Genomic DNA, 12662 nt, shown 5'->3' with positions numbered 1-12662 from the left:
ACTATGAGGGCTACTCCCTTTCTTCTAAGGGATTCTTGCCCACAGTTGTAGCTATAATGCTCATCTGAAGTAAATCTGTCCATTCATATCCATTTTAATTCAATGACTCCTAAGTTGTCAGGGTTCAGTCTTACCATTTCCTGCCTGACCACACCCAATTGACCTTGATTCATGGACCTAACATTCCAGGTTCCTATGCAATATTGTTCTTTACAGCACCAGACCCATCCACAACTAAGCATCGTTTCTGCTTTGGCCCAGCCATTTCATCCTTTCTGGAGCTATTTGTATTAATAATTGGCCTCTGCTCATTCCCAGTAGCATATTGGACACCTGATCATGTGGCAGGAGGTGGGGGCTCATCTTCAAGTATCATATCTTTTTGTCTTTTCATAGTGTCATGTGGTTCTCGTGGCAAGAATACTGGACTGAGTTGCCATTTCCTCCTCCAATGGATCATGTTTTGTCAGAGCTCTTCACTCTGACTCATCTATCTTGGGTGGCCCTGCATTGCATGGCTCATAGTTTCATTGAGCTACACATGGCTCTTCACCACAACAAGGCTGTGGTCCATGAAGAGATACATCACTCTAAACTGTGTTAAATATATAGACATGAAAGAAGGGGGAAGAGATTAATTTTTGGAGAAAAAAAAGAAAATTTAAATAGTTTGCCCATGGCTCTATGAATTCTGTTAATAATATATTCAACATTATTTACATCTCTCAACTGCAACTCACAAAAGAGTAGGAATGTTTTTCATGGACTAAGAGAACTGGGTGTAAGTTATGGAGTCACCACAGACCATCAGTCCATCCAGTTCTAAGAACATTTATTTCTAGCGTTTGAATTACTTGTTCTCCTTGGAAGAAGCAGAGGATGAACATCTTTAGCAATTTGTTTTCTGTTTATCTGTAGTTGTCCATAGTAAATGACCATCAGAACCAAGATTTGGCCAAGTATGTTTTTAGTGTAATACACATGAAGAAGTCTTACTGTACTCTGTAGTAATAAATATATTCTTCTCTCCTTATCCACCTCCCATATCAAACTCTTCTCCTTCCACAAATAATGGTTTTCCTCAGAGCAATCAGTTATATCTGACTTCATTGAAGCCTAAACCTGGACATGAACTGTCTTAAGTAAAAGTGTATCAAAGATATATATTCAAAACTTTCAAATATATGTATGTATATATAAATATATATCTTATTGCTCTGAATACTTCTATGTTTCATAAAGTCATGTTCAAACTGTGGAAAAACGGATGCTTCTAAAGTTTCTATTTAAGTTATGTCCTCATTTTCATGGTGGGGAGTCACGTACAGAGTTGAGCTGTTTGATAAAGATTTCTCCCTCACAGATTAAAGTAGAGGTAAGGCATTTCAGGGCTTCATTGAGAAACAAATAAAAGAAAACTCCACATGTGATGAACTGCCACAGAAATTTAAGAAAATAAAAGGCTTTTCCCATTTCTAAGAATTTTACAACCCAATGAGGAAACTATATTGACTTCCATGACAAAGCAATATGATATTATCTCAAGATGAAACAGTTTGGCAATATTTAGAATATGAATTAGAGACATCAGAAGTGTTTTAAAGAAGCAATTAGGATCATTTAGGTTGTGATTCTATTTTATGAACTATAACTGGAAGTATTGATTAATGTAGTTCTTAACTTCATTGATCACAAGGGGGACAAGGTTAGATATGGCCCTGTAATATTTTTGTTTTTATGTTTGGTCTATAATCTCAAATTATTCAGCAGAAAAGTTCATTTACAAGAATGCCCATTGAGGAATAGTTTTGTTATGGAGATATTAGAACCAAATGGACTATTCTAATATAAACTAAATCATATGGTTCTGATTTTAATATTCAAGCAATCTCTTTGAAAAGAGTTGCCAAGAATGTTTGTAGACAATGTTTTCAGACCTGTTTACATTCTTCTACACCGAGCACATTTATGGCAAATTCAATATGAAGTGACTGATTTATATTTTAGAAATTACGTCTGGAAAAAGTAAAAATCTGGATGAAATGGTTCACCTGGGACAACACATTGTGAGAGCTGTCAAATCTGGATCCTGCAAGAAAACAAAAAACAGTTTTATGGCCAATAAACAGCAAATCCACAGCAAAATCACCTATATACCCTTGTGGAGGAGCATCTGTGTCAAGTCCATACTACACATTCTCAACTGATATAATGGAAATAGAAGCACTTAGAAAATTATACAAGTTAAATGAATGGGATAAGCAATTCAGTTGGCTAAAGCTCCTGCAACCTACTTGAGCCCCGAAGCCACACCCATGCATGATTATTTCATTTCTCACAGAACAATGGCCTTGGTTCTTGTCCACGTGGCTATTCTCTGACTTGCAAAAAAGAGCGGATGAACTTTCTCAAGAAAGTTATGGACTGATATTGATAAAGATGGAGACTCTCCAGAAAAGAATACAGTGTGGCAGTAGAGTAAGCTTTCATTTAACCACAGTTCTTAATTCAGAATCTAGTAAGAACATCTGTATTCCTGAGATGGCACAAAATGCCCTAATAAGGAGGCTAAATGTTTATTCCTTAGCCAAGAATAAGAAACCACTCCCACTTTAATATAAATAAGAATTATCTGAAAGCTTATCTTAAAATGTGCTTTATTTGACCTTGTCCCCAAATTCTTATTTATTAGGTAATTTTGAAGCCTGTGGTCCCCTGAAAACATTAAAAATAATAATAATAAAATACACTTTAAAAAAAGAAAGCCATTGAGTCATGTCCCCAATGGAGATCTTCGAGGCTCTTATTTATCATAATTCTTAAAAAACAAACTATATGAAAAACTCTTCAAGAATACATCTATCATTGTTGTATTCCACAAATCATCTAACCTTGGATAATGTCCCTAAGTGTTAAATGTAGGAATGAACCAATGAATTCCAAGCTATGAAATACATTTTAAAATTTTCTGCTGATGTCCAATTTGCCTCTAGATTTGTTTACACAATAAGAGAACTAGTTCTATCTGGTTTTTATTTTTTAAACAGCTCTTGGGGCTTCCCAGGTGGTGCCAGTGGTAAAGAATCTGCCTGCAATGCAGGAGATACAGGAGAGATGGGTTCGATCCCTGGGTCAGTAAGATTCCCTGGAGTAGGAAATGGCAAACCACTCCAGTATTCTGGCCTGGAAAATCCTATGGACAGAGAAGCCTGGTGTGCTATAGTCCATGGGGTCACAAAGAGCGGGACATGACTGAGCACCCAGGCCATCCATCCATCACCCAGCTCAGTGAAAGGTACTACATTAAGTGTGCTAGATGAGAGTTGAACAATTTCTTACATATGCATAGTGCTTGGCAATTTCAATGGTACTTCCACATCCTAATTTAATAATTCAAGACTGACACATTGCCTCTGCCCTCAAGAAGATTACAGTCTAGTGATAACATATTAACATGGAAATGTAAGAAGTACAGAATAAATATTTGGAAGCCAAATCGTGTGATTTCAGATTACAAACAATTGAATTCTTCAGAGGAAAAGTGGCATCTTTGGCACTTGGAGTCATTAAGGAGGACTGTGCAGAGAACACAGGATTTCTTTCAAGGATATGTTTGATTTAGGCAGTTAAAGGAAAGACAGTTCATGGGAGAGAAATAAGATAAATGAGCCCAAGAAGATACAAATAACTTTTAGAGCAACGCTCTGGATATTAAGGATATGCATCCAAAGTCCATTTCATGGGAGATTAAAGCAGCAGCCTGTCTTAATATTTGCCACCACCAATAAAGCTCCAAGGAAAGGAAAAGTAAAGGAAGTCAAGGACCTACATGTGCTTATATTTGGGGAAATATTCACCTATACACTAGAATATAGAGTTAAAACACATATAAGTCAGCTTTGTTTATTATGTATAGAAGCTATATTACACTATTTGCCTTGTAAGCATTGTAATTCTAAAAGTATTCTTATAAGTCTTAATTTTTGAAGTGAAAAATATGTGTATATATATATGTATATACATGTATCTTTGTTTCTAATCTATATCATCACCATCCATTTTTAAATATTTATACCTGGTACATTATTCAGGGGTCCTTAACAACTCTGGATTTATCCAATTATGCCAACCATAGTCATCAGAGCTAGCTCAGGGACCTAGACCCTTCATGAACTTAAGCTTCAAGATTAAACCTGTATTGACAAGCATGTAGTGATTAGTTTCAGATTACTTGTGACATCATGGACTTGCATGTTGCTTTTGATGTTCTCCTGAATGTGTTGGCCTCCTCCTATCAGTTTTAGAATGTTGTATGCTGACTCATTTCATCACCCGGGAATTAATTTCTGTGTCCTTGTAGGACAAAGACTCTTCTTTAAGAAAGTACAGCATTGTGTGCTCTGCTGTGAGAAACTGTGTGTCTGTTCCAATCTGTGTATTGTGAGCAATAAAGCATCAAACGGAAAGAACCGGCTCTTTAGTTTTCTTTGTCTTCCAAATATTTCATTTTGGTGCAATTTGACTCTTAACCACCTGCTCAGAAAAACATTAGTGGCACTCAACATGTACCAGTGTGGTTTTATGAGATGATTGTAACACAGAGATAGATGTTTTCCATTTCAATAGTAAGTTTAATGTGTATTGGAGAAAATGTGACTAGCTCATCAGATTTACAATGTCAATGATGTCAGTGTATTGACTTGATTTCGATACTGTGCTTAGTCACTCAGTTGTGCCTACCATTTGTGACCCCGTGGACTGTAGCCCACCAGGCTTCTGTGTCCATGGGGATTCTCCAGGCTAGAATGGTGGAGTGGGTTGCCATGCCCTCCTCCAGGGGATCTTCCCAACCCAGGGTTGATATTAGATAAGACAAAAAACCATGAGGTTTAAACAAGCGGCTAAGGTGTGGACAACACTGAACTGATTCAGGTGTCTGTCCCCTTTTGAACAATAGCAAAATAAACTCAGATACTTGTGGACATAATTGCAAAGCAAATTGCTCCATTACCTTTGTTGGTCCAAGTGATGGCCAACTTTACCTGGAAGAGGCAGGGCAAAAATACAGACTGTAAAGTTCAACTCTTGTAGACGTGGATTTGGATCATTCCTGGGGCCACTGCTCTAGGAAACAGACTCCATTTGATAAAGATTATCTTGCCATGTACAAGAAAATGCTTGCTTAAGTAAATCTCAAGCTTTGCTTTAATGACTTCAATCTTTCACACTTGGAGAATATGAGAAAAATAAAAAATACCACTTGAAGCACTGAACATTGAGTGAACAAGAGTAGGTTCTTTGAATCATCTTTATTCAAGAGTAAAACAACCTTGCCACCACTACCCCTATCTACCTTCCAAAACATTTGTTCTTATGAGGTGCAGCACCTTCAGCAATGTAAATTTTCCTCAATCCCCCCAGGTAACTAGTTTAGTGGGATTTTACCAAATAGCATAGTCCTCTTTCCCAAATCTCCTAAAAATGCTGTGAAAATCAATGAAGACACATTTTTGCTCACCATGGTCGAGTAAAGTGCAGTGACTAAAACACTAACTGGCACAAAATGGACCTTCCAAAAGTACCTGTTAATGGATGTGAATAAATATGTTTATTGAATAATTAAATTTAATGGACAGAAAGCATTTTATACCACAGAGAATAACCTCTAAGAGTATAGATTGCAAGTTGACTCTAAATCTTAGACCTCTTCAGTCTATCACGCTTAAGAGGATACCACGTTCTACAACCTCCTATTTTGACACAACACAAAACAAGTAGAAAAGTCCTTCTCATCAGATGTTAGAAAAAGACATTGAGTGCAAATATGCTGAAACAATGGAAATGAAGCAAAAAAGAACGATCTTGTCTGCCAGTAATGTGACATTAACTCAAAGAGCCCTAAGGCAAGAGTACAGCATCTCAGTTTCCAAACAAATTGAATCTGGTGTCCCAAATAGGCATTTGTGTCTAAAATAGAAGCAAATGTATTCTGGATTTTCCTGGGCTTCACCAAAGGATACAAATGAAGTCACAATAACATTAGTACATAATTTCCCTGGCCGATCAACTGTCCTAACACCAATGCCTCAGTCTCCCCTTCAGTTATTTCTTGCAGACCTGGGAGTGTGTCACTTTGCTCAGGATCTGTCTTATTTGTCTTCCACTTCAGCCTCTCTAATGACGCAAAACAACGAGATAGTATCTCCTCGCTGATGTGGCTGCCCGTTCACATCATGACTATGTAGATGTGCCCAAGGGAACATCTCTTCTGACTTCAAAAGACATAAAGATTTAGAAAGTTGCCAAAAAAACAAAACAAAAAGCCTCCACTTCTTTCCTGATCTGTAAAAAATTCCCCATCTTTCTCCTAATTTATACCATGTTTTGAAATAGTCCTGGTTCTGTATACTCCTGCTTATGTTCTGTGGGTAGCAATGATTCCTATAAAAATAAGCTCTCAGTATCCACCTGTGAGCATTCTCTCACAGGAAGATCAGATTCAGCCTGGCTGCTGCTGCTGCAGCTGCTAAGTTGCTTCAGTCATGTGCGACCCCATAGACGGCAGCCCACCAGGCTCCCCCGTTCCTGGGATTCTCTAGGCAAGAACACTGGAGTGGGTTACCATTTCCTTCTCCAATGCATGAAAGTGAAAAGTGAAAGTGAAGTCACTCAGTTGTGTCCAACTCTACGTGACCCCATGGACTGCAGCCTACCAGGCTCCTCCATCCATGGGATTTTCCAGGCAAGAGTACTGGAGTGGGGTGCCATTTCCTTCTCCGTTCAGCCTGGAAACAAGGCCAAAAAAACAATCACCATAATCCTTTGCCTCTCCCCACCTCTCCTCTCAGACACTCATCACAAAGCTTTCCATCTCTGATGTCTTTTTGTCCTTTAATATGAATCCACTCATAAATGTAAATAATGAAAAGCATTGACCCACAAGAGTGGAGACTAAATCTCAGTTTCTTGTTGTTGTTTAGTTGCTCAGTCATGTCTGACTCTTTTGCAATCCCATGGACTGTAGCCCACCAGGCTCCTCTGTCCATGGGATTCTCCAGGCCAGAATACTGGAGTGGGTTGCCAATCCCTTCTCCAGGGGATCTTTCCAACCCAGGGATTGAACTCATGTCTCCTGCATTGCAGGCAAATTCTTTACCACTGAGTCCCCAGGGAAGCCAAATCCCAGTTTAGGGTCCATAATAATTATAGCCATATTGAAAACAGATTAGATTTGAGGAACAAAGTAGATATGCTACTTTATTTCTTCTTTCTGGAACTTTTATGAAGAAATGCTGAAGAAGAAAAACTCAAGGGATCCTTAGCTTACTTCAGATCTTAGTTCAATCCTACCCAAACAAGGAACACTAATAGCAGCTTCAGACATGATCAGTCTTGGCTTCATGATCATATCTCAATAGTAGCCTCAAGCATTCAGGGGGCATGAGTGGGGGCAGAGGTGGAATGAAATGTATTTGTTGTCATTAGACCGTACATGACTGGAAAGAAAAAAGTCTGCTTAGTTTGACTAACTAACGGAATTTTTTGAAGTCAAACAGGAGGATCTAGTTCTTAAGATGCTAAAAGCAAGTGTATTAGATGATATTTATTCTACTTCCCAGCTGTTATTTTGAAAACCTATAGACTCTGCACAAAGATCACAAAGCATTCTACTCAACAAATCTAGACCAGAACTGGATTTGTTCAGTGCATTTGGAGGGAGGCCACAGGGTACACTCTATTTCCCCACAATCTGTAAACATTAACTGATAGATTCACAAAATTTGGTTTTATGGTGAAAGCCTGTAGCCTTTCTCTTCCCATGTTTTCGAGACCATCCAATTATTCATCCCCCTTCTTCTGCAGTGATCTCCAGAGAGGGCGAAGTCTAAACCTTCACCTGCAGGTAAACAAACTAGAACTTTCATTAGCAGATGAAGAAGGTAAACCAGAAGCTTAATTTTGGTCTGCACATTCAAATCACACAGCGGCAGCTCATCCAGGCCCCCTGAACCCAGTAAGCCCAGAGTCAAAAAAGCTCTCTTTAGATGGAATCCTGGAAGTCAATTTCCCTCTTTGCATATTACTGCTCTGGGAGAAAGTTCCCCAGTGATTAAAGGTCTTGAATTCATGCAGAGTGCCTGTTACACAGATAAACCACACACAGAAAATTGGGAGACACATCGCAGCATCAACCACTGTAATTAAGCAAATTGCCTTTATGTTTTTCTATGAATATGAATGAATGACTAAATAACTGAGCAGCATGGGCCTCTTAATAACTGCAAGAGCAGAAGCAGGGGAAGCACCTGCGTCTCCAGGAGCTCCAAGGGGGGCTTGAAGGACTACAAGAATCAGAAGTCAATGCATCTCAAAATATAGGAGCCCAGATACTTGCAAACAGAAGATAAAAATACAAGCAACTTGGAGTTCAGGTGCAGTCGCTGAAACATTAGCCTGGCTCAGAAAGGACATAAAGTAGAAAATCCAGTATCAGGGTTACTAAATTGCCCCTAGGGAAAGAGGGGGCACTGTTTTCTGAAAGCGGGCGTGTAGTCAGGCCACTCAAGATGGCTGCTCTCTTGCTCTCTGTCCATCCCCTGACTGACCAGTGCCTGCTTCACCTATACCCTAACCCCTCTCTCCAACCGACCTTCCGAGTACTTGCCCCAGGCCCCAGCTGGTGATCATTCTCATCAAAGGGGCGGGAAGGGGCGTGCCCCTCTGCTGGTTTCCCTGGTAGCTAATGAGCCCACCTGATGTCAATTTCCCTCCTAACCTGCAATCTCCACAGAGAGAGAAGAAAGCCGCCACTTCTGCCGCACACACTGGGGTGTTGCTCCAGGACCTTGCTTCAGACAAGTAAGCGCCCCCCGCCCCCACCCCGCTCCATTAAGCCCCTGATGTCTCTAACTGACTCTGGGCTCTTGTTTAAAGTGGGGCAAGTACAGGCCTTGCAGGCCTGCAGGGCGCAGCCCAGTGGTGGGTTCCCCTGGGTTTTCCACTCCCTGGCCTCGGCACTGCTCTTCATCCTTCCCCTAGTGCCTGCCCTACTTGTAATGATTCAAAACCCTCTCGTCGTCACCTCCTTGTGCTTCACAGAGAGCAGAGCTGGTAGAAGCAGTCAGTTCTAAGAAAGGTGAGGAATAAAGCAGAGAGGCATGCGACTGGGCTCCCTGGAGCACCCAGTGCCTAGCTGGCAGAAATAGAAGGTCTTAGTTAAGGGTCTCCTGGGGAAAAGCAAAGAGGAGACATTAAAACTGAAGAAGTCAATGTGGGAGGCAAATGGGGCCCAACACCAGGCGGCAAAGAAACAGTAAAGAAAGAGGGACTAGGGTCCATTCCATGGGTAGTGTTTGCCCTGAAAAAGGAACACTTGAAATAAATTTGCCCTGCCAAAAAGGGTAGCTATTTTGGCTTTTGACCAAGACTTAACACCAGAACCTAAGAGTTTGTGTGGAGGGGCTGATGTTGATACCATAGTTCAGAAGTTCCTCTGAAACGGGCTCCTTTGGGTATAGTGGTTGTGCATTGGGAAAAACCGATTTCACTAAGAGAACAGTAATTTTGGGGAATCCAAGTGTGGAATCCGGGTGAAGCAGAGTAGGGAAGCGGAGAAGGCGATGGCACCCCACTCCAGTACTCTTGCCTGGAAAATCCCATGGATGGAGAAGCCTCGTAGGCTGCAGTCCATGGGGTCGCTCAGAGTCAGACACGACTGAGCGACTTCCCTTTCACTTTTCACTTTCATGCATTGGAGAAGGAAATGGCAACCCACTCTAGTGTTCTTGCCTGGAGAATCCCAGGGACGGGGGAGCCTGGTGGGCTGCCATCTATGGGGTCTTACAGAGTCGGACACGACTGAAGCGACTTAGCAGCAGCAGAGTAGGGAAGACGTGTACTCAGTCTGCCCTTTCATTTCATCATAGGCTGCATTCAGCAAGATCACTGAGGGAACCAGTTAGTGACTCCACGTCTACTGAGCCCAATGACTGCAGGACTCCAACTGTATACAAAGCACCTGGGACACTGCTTGGCTTCCAGTAAGTACTCAATAAGCAACAGCCCCTTTCCAATTGGGAGCTAATTATTGATCACAAATGTATATGTAGCTCCTTTTCTTAGAAGTGAGCAGGATAGAAGATTTCCATCCACAGTTCTGAACAATATAAGTTTTCTATTGCTCCATGTCCCATTCTCAAGCCATTTCCCTGGAAAAGTAGTCATTTGTGCACATTGTTTATAATTTACATTTAATTGTGGAGTGTGACAATTGTGTAAATCACTAAATGAGTCAGGTTAACTTTGTTTTGTTTGAGTACGCCACAAAATTCTGAACTCACAATTTTGTAATTAGCTGTTTGTGTAATATATCCGTTGGTACTGATTCAACTGCCATAAGAGAAGCCATGACTCATCTGGACTTAAACAATAAGGAACTGTATTATTTCACACAGCACAGAGTACGGCAGTCGACTGCAGGGTGATTTGATTCATGGGCTCAAGCTACGATGCCAGAGACCATATTGTTCTTTCTGCTCCACTCTAGAGTGTTTGCTTTATCCTAAGGGTTCTTCCTGTTTTGGTCCTAAGATGACTGGCAGTGGCAACTGTAGCCATATAGTCTCTTGTTCTCTTCTAGAAGGAGGGAGAGAGAGAAACCACTGCCCAAGGAAGGAATCTAAGTCTTTCACTTTAGGCTGGTGGAGCCAACTGAAGTCAGAAGTCCACTCCTGCATTAGTAACTGTTGCCAAGAGAGTTCCATGTGATGGTTCTTTGAGACTAATTATTATCCACCCTTGGTACCAGGGATTGTGTCAGTCTCCTGTTAATTGTGTACACTGTGCGATTCAGGCATAAATACCCAAGCAAAATTAGAATTTGAGCTGGAAGGGGGTAGGGGTGATGAATGGCAGGCAGCCAGCAGCCCTGGGCTTAGGAGGCATGTGGGGAGATTGTTTTTCTGAGGAAGTGGTTGTAGGAAAGAGAGGAGCTAGGGACCAAGAACTGCTTGGGAGTAGCTTACACACTTAGGGAATTATAGGGAAATCTCTATATTTTGAGCAATTTGGAAATCATCTCTCTAAAAGTCTATGGTAATTTCCGTCATCAGATGCAAGTAGCCCAAAAAGGAAAATGGTTGTGGTCTGAGTTCACAGATAACTTAATTGATATCATGAGGGTTGGGCCAGAAGTCACACTCCTCCCCAATTCAAAATGCCCCATTGTTCTCACACCAAAATTTCATTCCTTAACTTTTCCTTCATTGTGGGTGAGCTCCTCACAGTGAGGCTTTTCTAGATCACCTCCAGAAATTGCCAGTGACTCTTCCCTGTCAGCTAGTCAGATGCAGCTGGGCTTAGCTGGTCCCGAAACCTTGCAGGTGCACCATGTAGCTTCCCAGCTGGGACTTCACTGTGTGAGCAGCCTCCAGCATCAAAAACAGGTTGAAACCTGAATGACCAAATAGCCTGCATGCATCTAAGTCTAAGCTGTCCTCTGTGGATGATTGAATAAATGATTGTTCAGGCTAAAATCCATTTCCCCGAATGAGAGAATGAATGTGATCTGATTAAAGCAGAGCCTGTTAAACTCCAAAGGCCAGTTTTTTAAAATCAAACTTTGTGATCTAAGGCAATGGTGGTGTTTATAGATCCTTCAGGTGTCAGCTGTCTGTGTGCAAGCATTATCTCCTGAGAGATGGCACATTCTCCAAGTTATCGACCCATGCCAGTTGCAGTCGGTGAATTATATACATAATGAAAGCTCATTTATGAAGTAATAATTTGCCACTGAGCCCTGACAGTGTGCCCTGTGAAAGCTCAAGGCAACCCCCATTCTCAAGTGTGACTTGACATACGTACAGCCACAGTGAGAAACTTTTTAACCTAGAGATCTGCAAACTATTCTGGAATCACACAGAATAAGGGGTAAGTTCTTTCTCTTCTTTTTAATGTAAATTTATTTTAATTGGAGGCTAATTACTTTACAATATTGTAGTGGTTTTGCCATACATTGACATGAATTCACCACGGGTGTAAATGTGTTCCCCATCCTGAACCCCTCTCCTACCTCCCTCCCCATCCCATCCCTCTGGGTCATCCCAGTGCACCAGCCCCGAGCATCCTGTATCATGCATCGAACTGGACTGGCGACCCATTTCACATGTGATAATATACATGTTTCAATGCCATTCTCCCAAATCATCCCACCCTCGCCCTCTCCCACAGAGTCCAAAAGACTGTCTATACATCCGTGTCTCTTTTGCTGTCTCGCATACAGGGTTATCGTTACCATCTTTATAAATTCCATATATCTGTGTTAGTATACTGTATTGGTGTTTTTCGTTCTAGCTTACTTCACTCTGTATAATAGGCTCCAGTTTCATCCACCTCATTAGAACTGATTCAAATGTATTCTTTTTAATAGCTGAGTAATATTCCATTGTGTATATGTACCAATGCTTTCTTATCCATTTGTCTGCCTATGGACATCTAGGTTGCTTCCATGTCCTGGCTATTGTAAACAGTGCTGCAATGAACACTGGGGTACACGTGTCTCAATTCTGGTTTCCTTGGTGTGTATGCCCAGTAGTGGGATTGATGGGTCATGTGGCAGTTCTATTTCCAGTTTTTTAAGGAATCTCCACACTGTTCTCCATAGT

Source organism: Bubalus kerabau, chromosome 14 (genome assembly GCF_029407905.1).
Source record: "Bubalus kerabau isolate K-KA32 ecotype Philippines breed swamp buffalo chromosome 14, PCC_UOA_SB_1v2, whole genome shotgun sequence".
NCBI classification, from domain to species: domain Eukaryota; kingdom Metazoa; phylum Chordata; class Mammalia; order Artiodactyla; family Bovidae; genus Bubalus; species Bubalus kerabau.
Note: the sequence above shows the minus strand (reverse complement) of the source record.